We start from the raw sequence: 13,600 nt of genomic DNA on the forward strand, positions 1-13,600 counted from the left end.
AATTATAAGAATATATTCATGATTCTGAGGTAGGCAATGATTTCTTAAATAGGAAAAAAACATAACCATACAGAAAAGATTGATAAATTGGTTTACATTATTATAATTAGGAATTTCTGTTACTGGAGGATGCTGTTTAGAAAGTAAAAAAGTAAGTTACAGAGTAGGAGGAGGTATTTGCAATGCACATAACTAAGGACTTATTTCTAGAATATAGCAAATTCTTACAAATCAACAGGACAATTTCACAAATGCAAAAGACATTAATAGGCACTTCACAAACACTATATCCAAATGGCCAATAAACAGAAAAAAATAGTAGTCACTAGGGAAATCCAAATGAAAACCACAATGAGATATCAATACATCCCCAACAGATGGCTTATATTAAGAAGAATGACAAAACCAAGTGTTGGTAAGGATGCTGAGCAACTGAAACTCATACCACTGTTGGAAGTGGTAAAACCATTCTGGAAAACTGCTTGACAGTATCTATTAAAACTGAACACTGTTCCTGGCAATTGCATTCGCAGGTATAGTGGACCATACAGAAATGTGTATATATATGTACCAAAACACATATATATGAATGTTCATAGTATTTTTGCTAATAGCTAAACCTGGAAATAATTCCTATGTCCATCAACATTAGAATAGACAAATTGTGGTTTATTCGTATAATGGAGTACTATAAAAGCAAAGAAAATGAATCAACTACTACACATAGCATCCTAGATAGATCTCATAAACAATGTTGAACAAAAGATGACAGATTCAAAATAATACATATAAGGCATTGCTTAACAATGGGGATATGTTCTGAGAAATGTGTCATTAGCTGATTTTGTCATGCAAATATCATAGAGTATATTTATACAAATCTACTACACACTGATACTATGTGTACATCCTATTGCTCCTAGGCTACAAACTTGTACAGCATGTTACTATACTGAATACTGTAGGCAATTGTAAAATGATAATGTGCATCTAAACATATTTAAACATAGAAAAGGTACAGCAAAAATACATTATTATAATCTGAAGGGACCATTGTTATATGTTTGGTCCTTCACTGACCAAAACATTGTTATGTGGCATCATATCTATACTATATGATTCTGTTTACATAAAGTTCAAAGAATGGCAAAACTAAGCTATAGTATTAGAAATCAGGATAATAGTTACATCTGAAAAGGAGAGAAAGGGCACAAGAGAAGCTTCAGGGGTGCTGATAATATTCCATTTCTTAAACTGGGTGACGATTATGTGGGCGTGTTTACTTTTTGATAATTCAGCCGTGGTCTTATTTCTTCACTTTTCTGTTTATATGTTATACTTCAACAAATAAATGTAATAAAAAAGACAGGTAAAAGGAGTTTTTTCACCCAAGCTTTTTAAGTAGAGAGTAGAAAAAAACAGTCCAGAACATTGATAAGGAGCTTTTTCTGGTTTGGGCAAAGTGGTTCACAGATGAGATAAATATTTTTAAGTTAGTCACAGACTCATAATATGTACTGGCATTGTTCATAGAATGCCTCAATGTTACAAGGCTCTTTGGGATGTGGTTCTTTACCTACATGGGATAGTGTTTATGAACCTGAATATTGTTCAAGGCCAAGAGCATTAGTCAGAGAGCTAAAGCCATTGAGTGCTGAGCATATGTTGCTCAGCACAGATTCTACTTCTTCCAGAAAGTCTTCCCAGATCCATAAGTTTGGGCCATGTGCTTTTCTTCTATGCTCCCACCAATCCTGGGTGTATCTTCAAGATACTGTAAGCTTCCTGAGGGAGTGACATTGTCTATCTTGTTTACAATTCAAATTCCAGTGCCTTGCACAGTGCCTGGTACTTAATAAAATAAGCACATGAATGAATGTTTGTAAGTTAGTTGTTCATAACACAAGGGGTGCTCAGCTATGTTTTAACTATTTTATAAATAGATTTGATCATTTTGAAATACCTAATTCTTGCTAGCACTGAAAATTAAGATGAAGGGATTGGGACTCTTTTGTAGGCACTTGCCTTTGTTGTAGTTCAGTTTTACAATAAAGTAGAAACTTGAAAAGGCCTGGCATTCCTGGTTCTAGAACAAATCACTTTTTTCAAAGTAACAGTGTGCTCATCGTGAAGTTACTGTATAAAAAATGTGAAATCAGTTCCTTTTTCCTGTTAACATAGACTATAGTGATATTTTGAAATTGCTCTTAAATAATTTAAAACTAAGAAAGAACTTTATAGTAAAATCATAGGTAATAATTTCTCAAATGTTTTTGGTATTCCTTTTACTGTACAAAGTTGAAATATATACTATCATGATAATTATAATCAAATAGAGAAGATAGGCTTGAATTTCATATTTTACCATTGGTATGCTTTCTGTCAAATTGACTGTGTTTTTAAAAAATGAAGTTTTGACATTGGATTCCTAAGAACAGATGTCTATATCATACAACAAATATAAATTGTTTAATTTAATGACACTATCTAAACCAGACAACTGGAGTGAAGACAAATGAAATTCTTCTTTTGTATTGGTCGTTGTGTGAAGGCAATCATAGACACAATCTGTGTCCTGTGACGAGATGTGTGAAATGGATGCAAGTCCTCGAATTTCATCATTTTGTGCATTCAAATGGATAGACAGAAGACCATAAGGCCCTTTAACTTAGAAATTGCCACAGTTCTTAACACAGTGGCTCTCCAGTGGCTTCACTTGTCACCTTTTCTAAGGCTTGACACTACATCTTTCTCAAGGAAGTCATTGTGCTTCAGCCAGTAGATTTTCCAATTCAAGACCTATAGAATGCTAGCATGTGAAAATAAAGAAGGATATTCACCAATATCCTCTAGCGTTTAGTTGAAATGTTAACAGAAGCAGATCATATTTGAAAATGAAGCTTAGTCTATGGTTAATAGTGTATTTCCTCTTAAAATTGTTATCAGCTTTCAGAAGCTTAAATTATTTATTTTTATTTTCCTATTTTTTGATGGTTGATACTTGTTTCCAGTAGGGACATTATTAAACTGTAAAGGTTCTGAAGTACTCCAAGTTTCTCAACTACTCTGATTTCCAGATAAGAATAAAAAAATGCAATGTAAAAAATGTTTTAAAAATTTTAAAAAAACCCTTGGTATATAATGTCACTAAGGTGTTTTGCATCTGAGAGTGGCCAACTTAACTGAAGGCAACAGCACTATTATGATGACATCTTTGATGATTCTTTCTTGGACCCAAGGTTATTGACAATGTTGGTTTGTGGGTTGCCTCTTCTTCACCGCTTAGTTCATTGACAGTGCCAATCAGTGATTATGATGCAATTCATGACAAACTATTTTTATTTTAAAATGGGATACAGATTTGTTTTTTGGGGGGTGGGGGGTTTGAGACAGAGTCTCTATCTGTTGCCCAGGCTGGAGTGCAGTGGTGCCATCAAAGCTCACAGTAAGCACAAACTCCTGGCCTCAAGTGATCTTCCCATCTCAGGCTCCCAAGTAGCTGGGACTACAGGCATATACCACCATGCCCAGCAGATAAAGTTCTTTAATAGAGTACTTAAAAATATAGGCTTTTTCTTAAGCCGTTTGCACCTACTTTAAGGGTTTATTGTGTCAGAACATGTTTTTTTGATTTTATTTATTAGGGCTAAGTTATGATCTTTTGGGGACATATTATATCGTAGTATTTTGCTGTATTAAGCAATGGTTAACAGAGAAAAAATGACTTTCCTTTAAATCTTAAATAAGTTGTATGACTTTAGGAGAAAGTCACCTGTGCCAGGTAACTTAGGCCTAAGAAGCAAATATCTCTTTATATTCTCTATTTGAAAGCAAAGTAACAAAAACTTTTTGTTTTTAAGTTTTAATTCTGAACCTATCTTCCAACCCATTTGAAAATCATTTCTCTTTCTTTCTCTCTTGAATCGAAACAATTCTGAGTATGTTCTCTTGTTTTTGTTTTGCAAAGTGCTAATCAAACTGCTGATGGGTAAAAAAATTATTTGATAATAATGATTTTTGCTTTTTGTTGTTTTTCTTTTTCATGAGATTTTTTTTCTCAAGGCAAGTTGATGAGGATGTTTTTGAGCACCTGATTTTTACCTGCTGCCATTGATTTTTCTTTTTTGAAGTGTGACTAAGCTTTTGACAACTCTTTCTTTGGTAATTCATAGAAGAAAAAGCCTTCAGGAAAAATATTTGTATTTGATTTTAAGGGGTAACTAAATTTCTTTGCTGTTTGTTTTTTGGAATTGCGTTAAAGAAAATTATGAAATTGTAATGACTAAGTGCATATTTTTGAAGGTTTTTACTTTGTTTATTTCCTTCATCATAAAAAAACAAGCAAACCAGTAACTGTTAACCCTAATTTATTTTTACTCTTCAAGTGACATTACTTTTAACTGGCTACATTTGGATAATAAAAGCCATGGATTTTAAACCACTTAGTAATTTGGTTTCATTTTTAACACAAATAACACCTTTTCATCCATTTTATATAAACTTCAAACAACATATGTTTTAACTTACTGCCAAATAAGAAGAAATGTGTTACATTAAAGTGCATGTTGTTTGCTTGCGCATTTGGAAATACCATTCATTTTATAGCAATTTTGAGTTATTTTTCTGTCACTTTGTATTCCTATTCAAAGAGACATACAGAAACTCTCACTCAAAACAACTCCCTTAGGGTTTACTCTTGGATGTCAGTAGACATGAGTGGAGGTACAGTATACAACAAGCTTAGGTCATCGAAATGTCAACTCTTAGTGACTTGCATTTATTATTATCCTTTGAATAATGTCCTCTTGAAGTTCTGTGAGTAGTATTTTAATATATTTCTTTAATGTTTAAGTGGGCAAGAGAGAGATACTACCTCACCTTTTCTTCCTTCTGTTGGTCTAAAAAAAATGAGAGATATGATTCTCATTCTCTATGATTTGGTCCAAATTTTATAACTGTGCATTGCTAAGGGATAATGGTCATACAGAATGTGAAATGTTAATGACATAAAAGACTAATACATAGAAATGAAAACTTTTCAATGTTAAGATGCAATTTGAAGTGTTGGATTGTTTTTAAATTAATGAAGTGAAGCTCAGATATTAGAGAAATTCAGAACAAAATAGATTTTGTTGTATTCTTATTCTTCATTTTGGGGACTAGAGACTTTTTTTGTTTAAAAATCTGAAGAATAAAGCAAGTAGAAAGGAAGTAGACATAGAAACTGATACCTATTTTGCCTCTGACTGGCTCTGTAACTTTGGGCAAGCCATTTTACTTTCTGAGCCACAGGTTCTCTATATCTATGAAGTTTAAATTCTGCTGACGGGACAGCAGGCACAGTTCAAGAACAATGCAGGACGGTGATGGGAATCTCAGGGTGACAAGAGGGGTGACATGCATAAGAAGTCCTGCCTCTGATTTAGTCTTTTTGGGTAGCATAAAAATATCTGGGAAAAGGAGGTTCTGAAAAATAATATGGTTATTATAATATGGCAGCCAATATATTATGGTTATTATATTATGGTAACCAATAAATTGGTTCTCAGTCAATAATATAGATGTTCCTCCCTTTTTTTTCTTTCCATCCCTTATAAACTGCAACAAGTTTAATTTAGTAGCCATCAACAAAATATGGGTTAATATTTTTTTCTCAGACAAAGGAAAAAGCAGCATAGTCATTATACTGGTGGCATACCACTATGTTTTTATAGTAGTTTCCATATTTTTCTACAGTTTGAAAAGTTTGTTAAAGAGTGATTTGAATTTTTCTAGTGTTCTTCAGCAGATTATGCTACAAGCACTTTGTCTGGAAAGAGCGTGAGATGTTTTATAATCTGAGGAGCCAAGTTTATTCTCCACACTGCCTATTTGTCTCTCTTGTATGTCTAAAGTGATTGAAGAGCATCACAGGATAAGAGGTAGAGGAATAATAGAAAACAACTCTTCTGGAGCTTCTTTGTGGTTCTAAGACAATGCACACTGAGAGGTTAGAAAAGATCACTTCTTGCAAAAAAATTTGTTTTTGAAATTCCTTTTCCTTTAACATCTTAATTGCACCAAGAGAATGTGGTTTCTTTTAAAGAATACAGATTAGAGTTACCTAAAACGTACCAATTAGTATAGGAAAGAGAGACTCCATTATGGCAGATAAGGTTTAGACTGAATTTATAAACAGTAAATTAGAAACTTTTAAAACATCTCCAGGAAGCTTTCTCTGACCCATCTCACCTCCTGCCCTTGCTAGGTTAGGTTCCCCTCTGTGAAGCTCTCACAGTCAGAACACCGTTCTTAGCACATCATCACTAGTCAGTGAGCTCCTTGAAGACAAGGACTGTATCTTTTATTTACTTAGTTTTCTCATCCATGTCAAACAGTAGTTGCTCAGGAAATATCTGTTGAATGAATGTCGGATGCAGAGTGATGGTGGATAGACCCTAATTCTGTTCACATTATTGTAAAATCAAAAAGAGCAGTATGTTTAGGTTTGAAAATAGTCTCACTGCTTTTGTTAAGAAGGAAATGCCATGCTCACTTTGGCAGCACATATACTAAAATTGGAACAATATAGAGACAAGATTAGCATGCACCCTGTGCAAGGATGACATGAAAATTCACAGTGTTCCCTAAAAAAAGAAAATAAACAAATGCATCTGCAGTCTTTCATAAGGGTTGATATTTATTATTTTTGAGGACTAGAAAAAGTACATCTATGTAAAGTTTTAATATAAAAAATTGTATCACAGTTTTATAATATATTAAAAAATCGTGAAAATATTCATATATTATAAAAAGTGTTGTCAATTCTGGTAACTTGACTTTGCTTTGGATTTTTAAAAGCTTTTGAAGGGATAATTTGAATACTGTCCTTTATTGGTGGCCAAAGATGTCAGTCAGAAGCAATTCTTACTCACTACTAGTTTTTGACAAGTTACATGAACAAGGCAGGTTTGGACCCAGGCTGAAATATCTGATCAGCCTTCATTTGTTAGCAACTGTCACAGTGTAGCTCCAGCAGTGGCAAGTACATTTCTTATTTCTTATTTATTATGAGCCCACAAAGAAAGCCACCAGTGAACAGGATCAACTCAAAATTTTACTTTCCTTCTATTGGGTTGCTTTTGAGTAGATCCAGTTTCATTTTCATTAATAATTAAATTGGATTTCTCTCACATATAATCATATGCCTTTGGCAAAAATATCGTTGTTATGAAATCTAAAATATAGTAACTCAAAACAAAGAACAATAAATAATCCTCCACCTTAAATTTGGCAAAGTTTTTTTCCCTCTTTCCTTCAGAATAAGGCCATAGTTGCACTGGTCCATAACCAAATTTATAACTTCTTTTTATCTTTTAGAGACAAGGTCTTGCTCTGTTCCATATTTATAATTTTTAAAATGCCAAAGCATTTGAAGTATTCTGGGTTTTGCTTTTTTTTGTAAAAGTCCTCGGTAAAGTTTTACACTATCCTTTATATTGACTGATCTAAAGATTTGACTATTAATTTAAACAGCATGATTATACTTTTCTTCTAAAATAAATCGAGGCTTTTTAAGTGAATTGATCCCTTACTGTCCTGTAACAATAAAGCATATTCAGTAGTCATATTTTTTCAAATACTATTGCACAGTCTTGTCAATACTTGAAGAGAAGAACAGCTGTTGTCTAGTGAGTGAGGGTTAAAGGTAAACACTCCCTACTGATTCAAAGAAACACAGGCACCTTACTTATTATGTATGTGTAAGTAGAGCTCAGTAGAAAATATTGTCAGATTTCATGTATATTTCATAGAGTAACAACAGCATTTTCTACTTTTGACTAATACACCCTTTAGAGCCCATCTTTGTAGGTGACTTGTACCATATGCCCTATAGGCACTCAATAAATATTAGCTGATGATGAGAGATGAATATCCTTGTTTTTCAGTTCTGTACATGAGATAACCAAACCTTTTAGGTAGAGTTGATTAATATCTGGTGGTTTCTACATTTCTAAGGGAATGTGACTTTGAATTCTCTCTCTTCATCACAGATAAATTTGTAAAGTCATAAAAGTAGTGTCCCAGTTTGGAGCTTGGGAAACCATGTTTAAATGAGTAATGGTAGCCCATAGTAATGCAAATGCTGAGTTTTACTGGCTGTTTAAGTCTAATGTACAGGCATCTGGGGACTCTGCTACACTGATTTACTTGTGAGAACCTTTGGTGCTCCTGGCAGTATTATTTATTGGCACCATTTGGTGCATTATTAGTGTAACTATGGACTTAGAAGTTAAGTATCAGCCTTTGGCTACAAGTATTTGCTAGTCAAAGATCATAAACATTTTCAGGTTTAGGGCTTTTTAATTGGAAAGGGGGGTGGATATTTCTGTTTATTATTCATAGCTACAGTGTATTTATTGTGATTCTTTTGTTAAAAATGAGACAAAATATGAATTAAAGCCAAATGTAGTTTTAAAGGCTCCGAAGTAAATTAGAAAATGCATTTCATACATCTCTAAAAATTATGATTTTAAATTTTATTAGTAGGTTGAGTATTTTACTCAGTTAATATTGGGCATGTTGATAGATTACCAAACATCTCTGTTTCATTGGAAATACTTTGTCTCTGTTTATTTTTTCATTATCAGATAAATAAATAGTATAATATTAGATAGTATCTTAGTCCATTTAGTGTTATAAAGGAATATCTGAGGCTGGGTAATTTATAAATAAAAGAGGTTTATTTAGCTTATGGTTCTGCAAGCTGTACAAGAAGCATGGCACCAGCATCTGCTTCTGGTGAGGGCATCAGGCTGTTTCCACTCATGTTGGAAGGTGAAGGGGAGCTGGTGTGTGTAGTGATCATATGGTCAGAGGGGAAGCAGGAGATAGGGGAGGTCCTAGGCTGTTTTTAACAATCAGCTCTCACAGGCACTAATAGAGTGAGAATTCACTCACCTTCTCTACCCTAAAGGGATTCCTGAGACATATGCCCCTATGACCCAAACACCTCCCATTAGGTTCTACCTTCAACAGTGGAAATCAAATTTCAACATGAGGCTTGAGGGGACAGATATCCAAACTATAGCATTCTGTCCTTGGCCCCCTAAAATTCATGTCTTTCTCACATGCAAAATGCGATTATTCCATCCTAATAGTCTCCTAAATTCTTAACTTGTTCTAGCATCAACTGAAAAGTCCAAAGTCTCATCTGAGACTCAAGGCAAGTTCCTTCTAGCTATGAATGTGTAAATGAGTTATTTACTTCCAAGAGACAATTCTTGTACAGGCTTTGGGTAAACATTCCCATTCCATATGGGAGAAATTGGCTAAAAGAAAAGGGTAACAGCTCCATGCAAGTCTGAAACACACCAGGGCAGACAGCAAATCTTAAAACTCCAAAATAATCTCCTGTGACTCCATGTCCTACATTTTGGGCACACTGGTGTGAGGGTTGGGCTCCCAAGGCCTTAAGCTGCCCTGCCTTCATGACTTTGCAGGGCATAGCCCACATGTCTGCTCACATAGGTTAGAGTCTGGTGCTTTGGGTTTTTCAAGGTTGCATATTATTGGTGGCTTTATAATTCTGGGGGCTCAATGGCAGCCCCATTCCCACAGCTCCACTAGGTACTGCCCTAGTAGAGGCTCTGTCCCTGTGGCAGGCTTCTGCCTGGGCACCCAGGCTTTCCAACACATCCTCTAAAATCTAGGTGGAAGCTGCCAAGCCTCCACCACTTCTGTATTCTTAGAGCCTACAGATTACCACCATGTGAAAGTTACCAAGGCTTACTGCTTACGCTCTCTGGAATGGCAGCCCAAGCTGTACCTGGGGTCCTTTGAGCCACAGCTGGAGCTGGAACAACCAGGATGTGGGGGGTAGCATCCTGAGGAGGCTCAGGGCAGCTGTGCCCTGCATCTGTCCCCTGAAACCCTTTTGTCCTCTTACGTCACTAGGCCTGTAATGGGCGGAGCAACCTCAAAGAGTTGAGACATGCCTTCAGTGCCTTTTTCCCATTGTCTTGACTCTCTTAGTTCTTGGCTCCCTTTTAATCATGTTGATCTCTCTAACAAGTGATTCCTCTGCAATATCTTTGGATTCCTCTCCTGAAAATGCTTTTTCCTTCTCTATCACATGGCCAAGCTGAAAATTTTCCAAATCGTTATGCTCTGCTTCTCTTTTAATTACAAATCCCAACTTTAGATCATTCCTTTGCTACAGCATCTGATTGTAAGCTGTTAAAAGTAGCCACACCACCTCTTGAGTGCTTTGTTACATTGAAATTTCTTCTGCCAGATATACTAGGTCATCACTGTTAAGTTCAGTCTTCCACAAAGTGCCAGGGCATGGATATAATATATCCAAGTTTTTTGCTAAAGCATAACATGGGTAGCCTTTGCTACAGTTCCCAATAAGTTTCTCATTTCCATCCAAAACTTTGTCTGCATGGCCTTTATTTCTATCACCATTTTGGTCACAACCACTTAGCCAATCTCTAAGAAGTTCTCTCATCTTCCTATCTTCTTCTGAGCCCTCCAAACTCTTCTAGTGTCTGTCCATTACTCAGTTTCAGAGCCTCTTCCACATTTTCAGGTATCTTTATAGCAACACCCCATTCATTGGCACCAATTTTCTATCTTAGTCTATTCGGTGTTGCTCTAAAGGAATACTTGAGGCTGGGTAACTTATAAAAAAAAGAAGTTAATTTGGCTCATGATTCTATAGGCTGTACAAGAAACATGGCACCAGCATCTGCTTCTGGTGAGGGCTTCAGGCTGCTTCCACTCATTGTGGAAGGCAAAGGGGAACTGGTATGTGCAGAGATGACATGGCAAGAGAGGAAGCCAGAGAGGGAGGGAGATGATAGCCTCCTTTTAACAATCAGTTGTCATGGGAACTAATAGAGCAAGAAATCACCTCCCACTCAGGGCAGATATTAATCTATTCATGAGGAAACTACCACTATGACCCAAACACCTCCCATTAGGTCCCACCTCCAACATTATGGATCAAATTTCAGCATGAGGTTTGGAGGGGACAAATGTCCATCCTATATAGCAGTCAACTATTCATTTTTCATAAATAGGAAAGGAAATCTTATAGTACTTGGCAAGGGTGGAACAAAGTACTTGGGATAAGAAATAGAAAGTGAATGTGTATATCTCAGTGTGTGGTAAGATGGATTCAGAGAATTCATTCTTTGACATTTAATTTTTCTAAATTAAATTTTTTCCATGTAGGCATGACAAAAAGTAAGAGAGTAAAAAATATACTCATTTTGTGAAAAAACAAAGGTATTTGTATAAATGTAGAAAAGATATTCCTGAAAGTTGCACACCAATTTATTATTTATTCCTTTGGGGAATAAACCTCTAATCAGAGGGTCTTTTCTTTTTTTAATTTTATATACCTCTGTATTATTTAAATTTATTGTGAGGAGCATGTACTATCCCTATAATTAAAAAAAAATAGGCAAAAAACCCCAAAAGAACAGAGAGACAGAAAATATGAAGGGCTATAGACAGCCACAGAAGTTCAAGAAAGTCAAAGACTCTGGACATCAGAGCTGGATCCTGCAGTATAGATCAGTTCAGACACTTGCTGGCCATGAGAGAAGGGTGGAGTCTCCTTACCAGACGAGAAATCTGGAGCTGAGGCCAGCAGTGAAGTGAGGGTCTGTGTGGCCATAGAGTGAAATGTTGTGGTAGATTGGAAAGGTAAGGTCATTTGCTATGAATTAACCTGAAATAAAGACATTGGTGATCATGAAGTGTGGTTAGGATTTAAGGATTTTGTGGCAACAGTTTGATGCTTATTTTCTTTACAGTAAATTTTTACCCTGGGAAGCCCTTGGGAGTTCAAGTATGTGTCTTTTGAGAGAGATCAGTCACAGTGAGCCTTTATGTATTATTATTATTCCTATTGAGAAAATGAGCAATGCTTAATCTCTCTAGATAGCTTCAATACAGTGAGTGGCATGACTTTAGGTTGTAGGGTTGGCCAGGTTATATGAACATTTAGAAATTTAGCCATTCATTTTCTCAGTTTTGGAGATGACCCATGTAAAATGTTTTTTTTTAATTATCTAATATGAGGTTAGGCTCTTACACCTAGAAATTGAAGTAAAAGAAACTATGGATTAACTAACAGAGTAGGCTAAAGTGTTCCTTTGCTAAACTAGACATTCAGAATTACACCAAAACATATAGATAGCAACATGCACATATACATTCTCTATGTAAAGTTAAGATTTATATAGCTAAATATATTCAATTAGTACCACTTAGGAGAAGCTCTTTCTTTTGTCATATTTCTTTGGCAAAAGCTAGCAGTTCTGTTAGCAGTGGTTTTGATGATAAAATCCTGTGATTCAAGAGGTTGGCTTATTCAACTAAACAACTGCTACCTTGGGCAATGCTGGACCAACTGCAAGGGGTCTGTTTTCTTGAGACCTGGAAAGCTGTTCTGTTTGCTAAACAAAGGAATTGTTGATTTCAGTGATTTAATTCCCCTTTTGGCTAAAGGCTGCTGAATGAAAACAGTGCTTATTTGGGAAGGAATCTGTTGCTAAGGCAACTGATATCTCCTTAATTATTGGCCAATATTCCCATATGAGATTGGTCTCTTTTGATTGTTGGAAATAACCAAATTACCCTGAGCACTGTCAAGTACTGAATTTGGTGGCAATGGTGGGGGATGGGAGGATTTTTCTCAAGTATATAATCAAATCTCTCCTATTTTGGGTTCGCATAGTGAAGGCACCGTGTTTTGGTGGATAAAAATATAGGTAACTCCATGATATTTGCAAAGTCTCCTTCATTATAAAATATCTTATTACTTAAGACCAGTTGCAGTTCTGAGATTAATGACCTATGTTCAATCTTTTGTTAAAAAATTTAATTCTTTGATGTCTGTAAGAAAATATAATATGTCTAATCAGTCATTTAGCCTCAGGAATAGGCAGATATAAGGAGAAACTTGTAAGTACTATTCGAGTAATTATGCTAACAAGGATTGTCTTCAGAAGTGTCTGCAGCCATTTATATGAAGTCCTTTACTTGAATGTTTTTAGTGGTGCATATGCTGACCTTGTAGAGTGACCTCTTTTCTGCCTATTACTTTGTAGGATCATGTAAAAGACCTATGGTTTCTTGTCTCTTGGCAGTGCAGTTGTTTGATCATTTAAAATTAATTGAAGCTTTGAATATAGTCAGGTTCAAGTTCTAGTATATTCATATCATACTTAACTTCATAATCATTCTCTAGTGTGAAGGAAATACTAAGGAGTCAGTATAATTCTTACAAAATGGGAGTTTGTCTTTATAATTCTACTTTATGTCTTTTAAATAGTTATTATAAATCGTAAAGATCACACATTATCTCATGTCCTTACAACAAAATGGGAATTCACTGTTCATCGATACTTGTCCTCTGACAAGCCTGGTGAGCACTGATGAAATTCTTCTAATATTACTCAGGGTGTCCCAGATCTTCCAGTTGAGTGAACGTGAGGTTCTGAAATGTGACCGTTTGTGATTTCTGTACTGTGGAACCATGTGGATTTTGCAGGAGTCTCACATGAAAGGCTTTTGGCACAATAGTGCTGGGTAAAATCTGTTT

At 35.4% G+C, this 13,600-nt stretch overlaps 1 protein-coding gene and 1 non-coding gene across 2 annotated transcripts in view; both read left to right on the plus strand.

Moving 5' to 3' along the window:
* The window catches only part of CAMKMT (calmodulin-lysine N-methyltransferase), a 369,799-nt gene that overhangs the window by 119,665 nt on the left and 236,534 nt on the right, over positions 1–13,600 (plus strand). The window lies entirely within an intron of this gene.
* LOC142870322 (U6 spliceosomal RNA) lies at positions 6,528–6,637 on the plus strand. Its single transcript, XR_012918742.1, has one exon. It is a non-coding gene; the product is annotated as a U6 spliceosomal RNA (small nuclear RNA).

This window comes from Microcebus murinus, chromosome 3 (genome assembly GCF_040939455.1).
Source record: "Microcebus murinus isolate Inina chromosome 3, M.murinus_Inina_mat1.0, whole genome shotgun sequence".
Classification (NCBI taxonomy): domain Eukaryota; kingdom Metazoa; phylum Chordata; class Mammalia; order Primates; family Cheirogaleidae; genus Microcebus; species Microcebus murinus.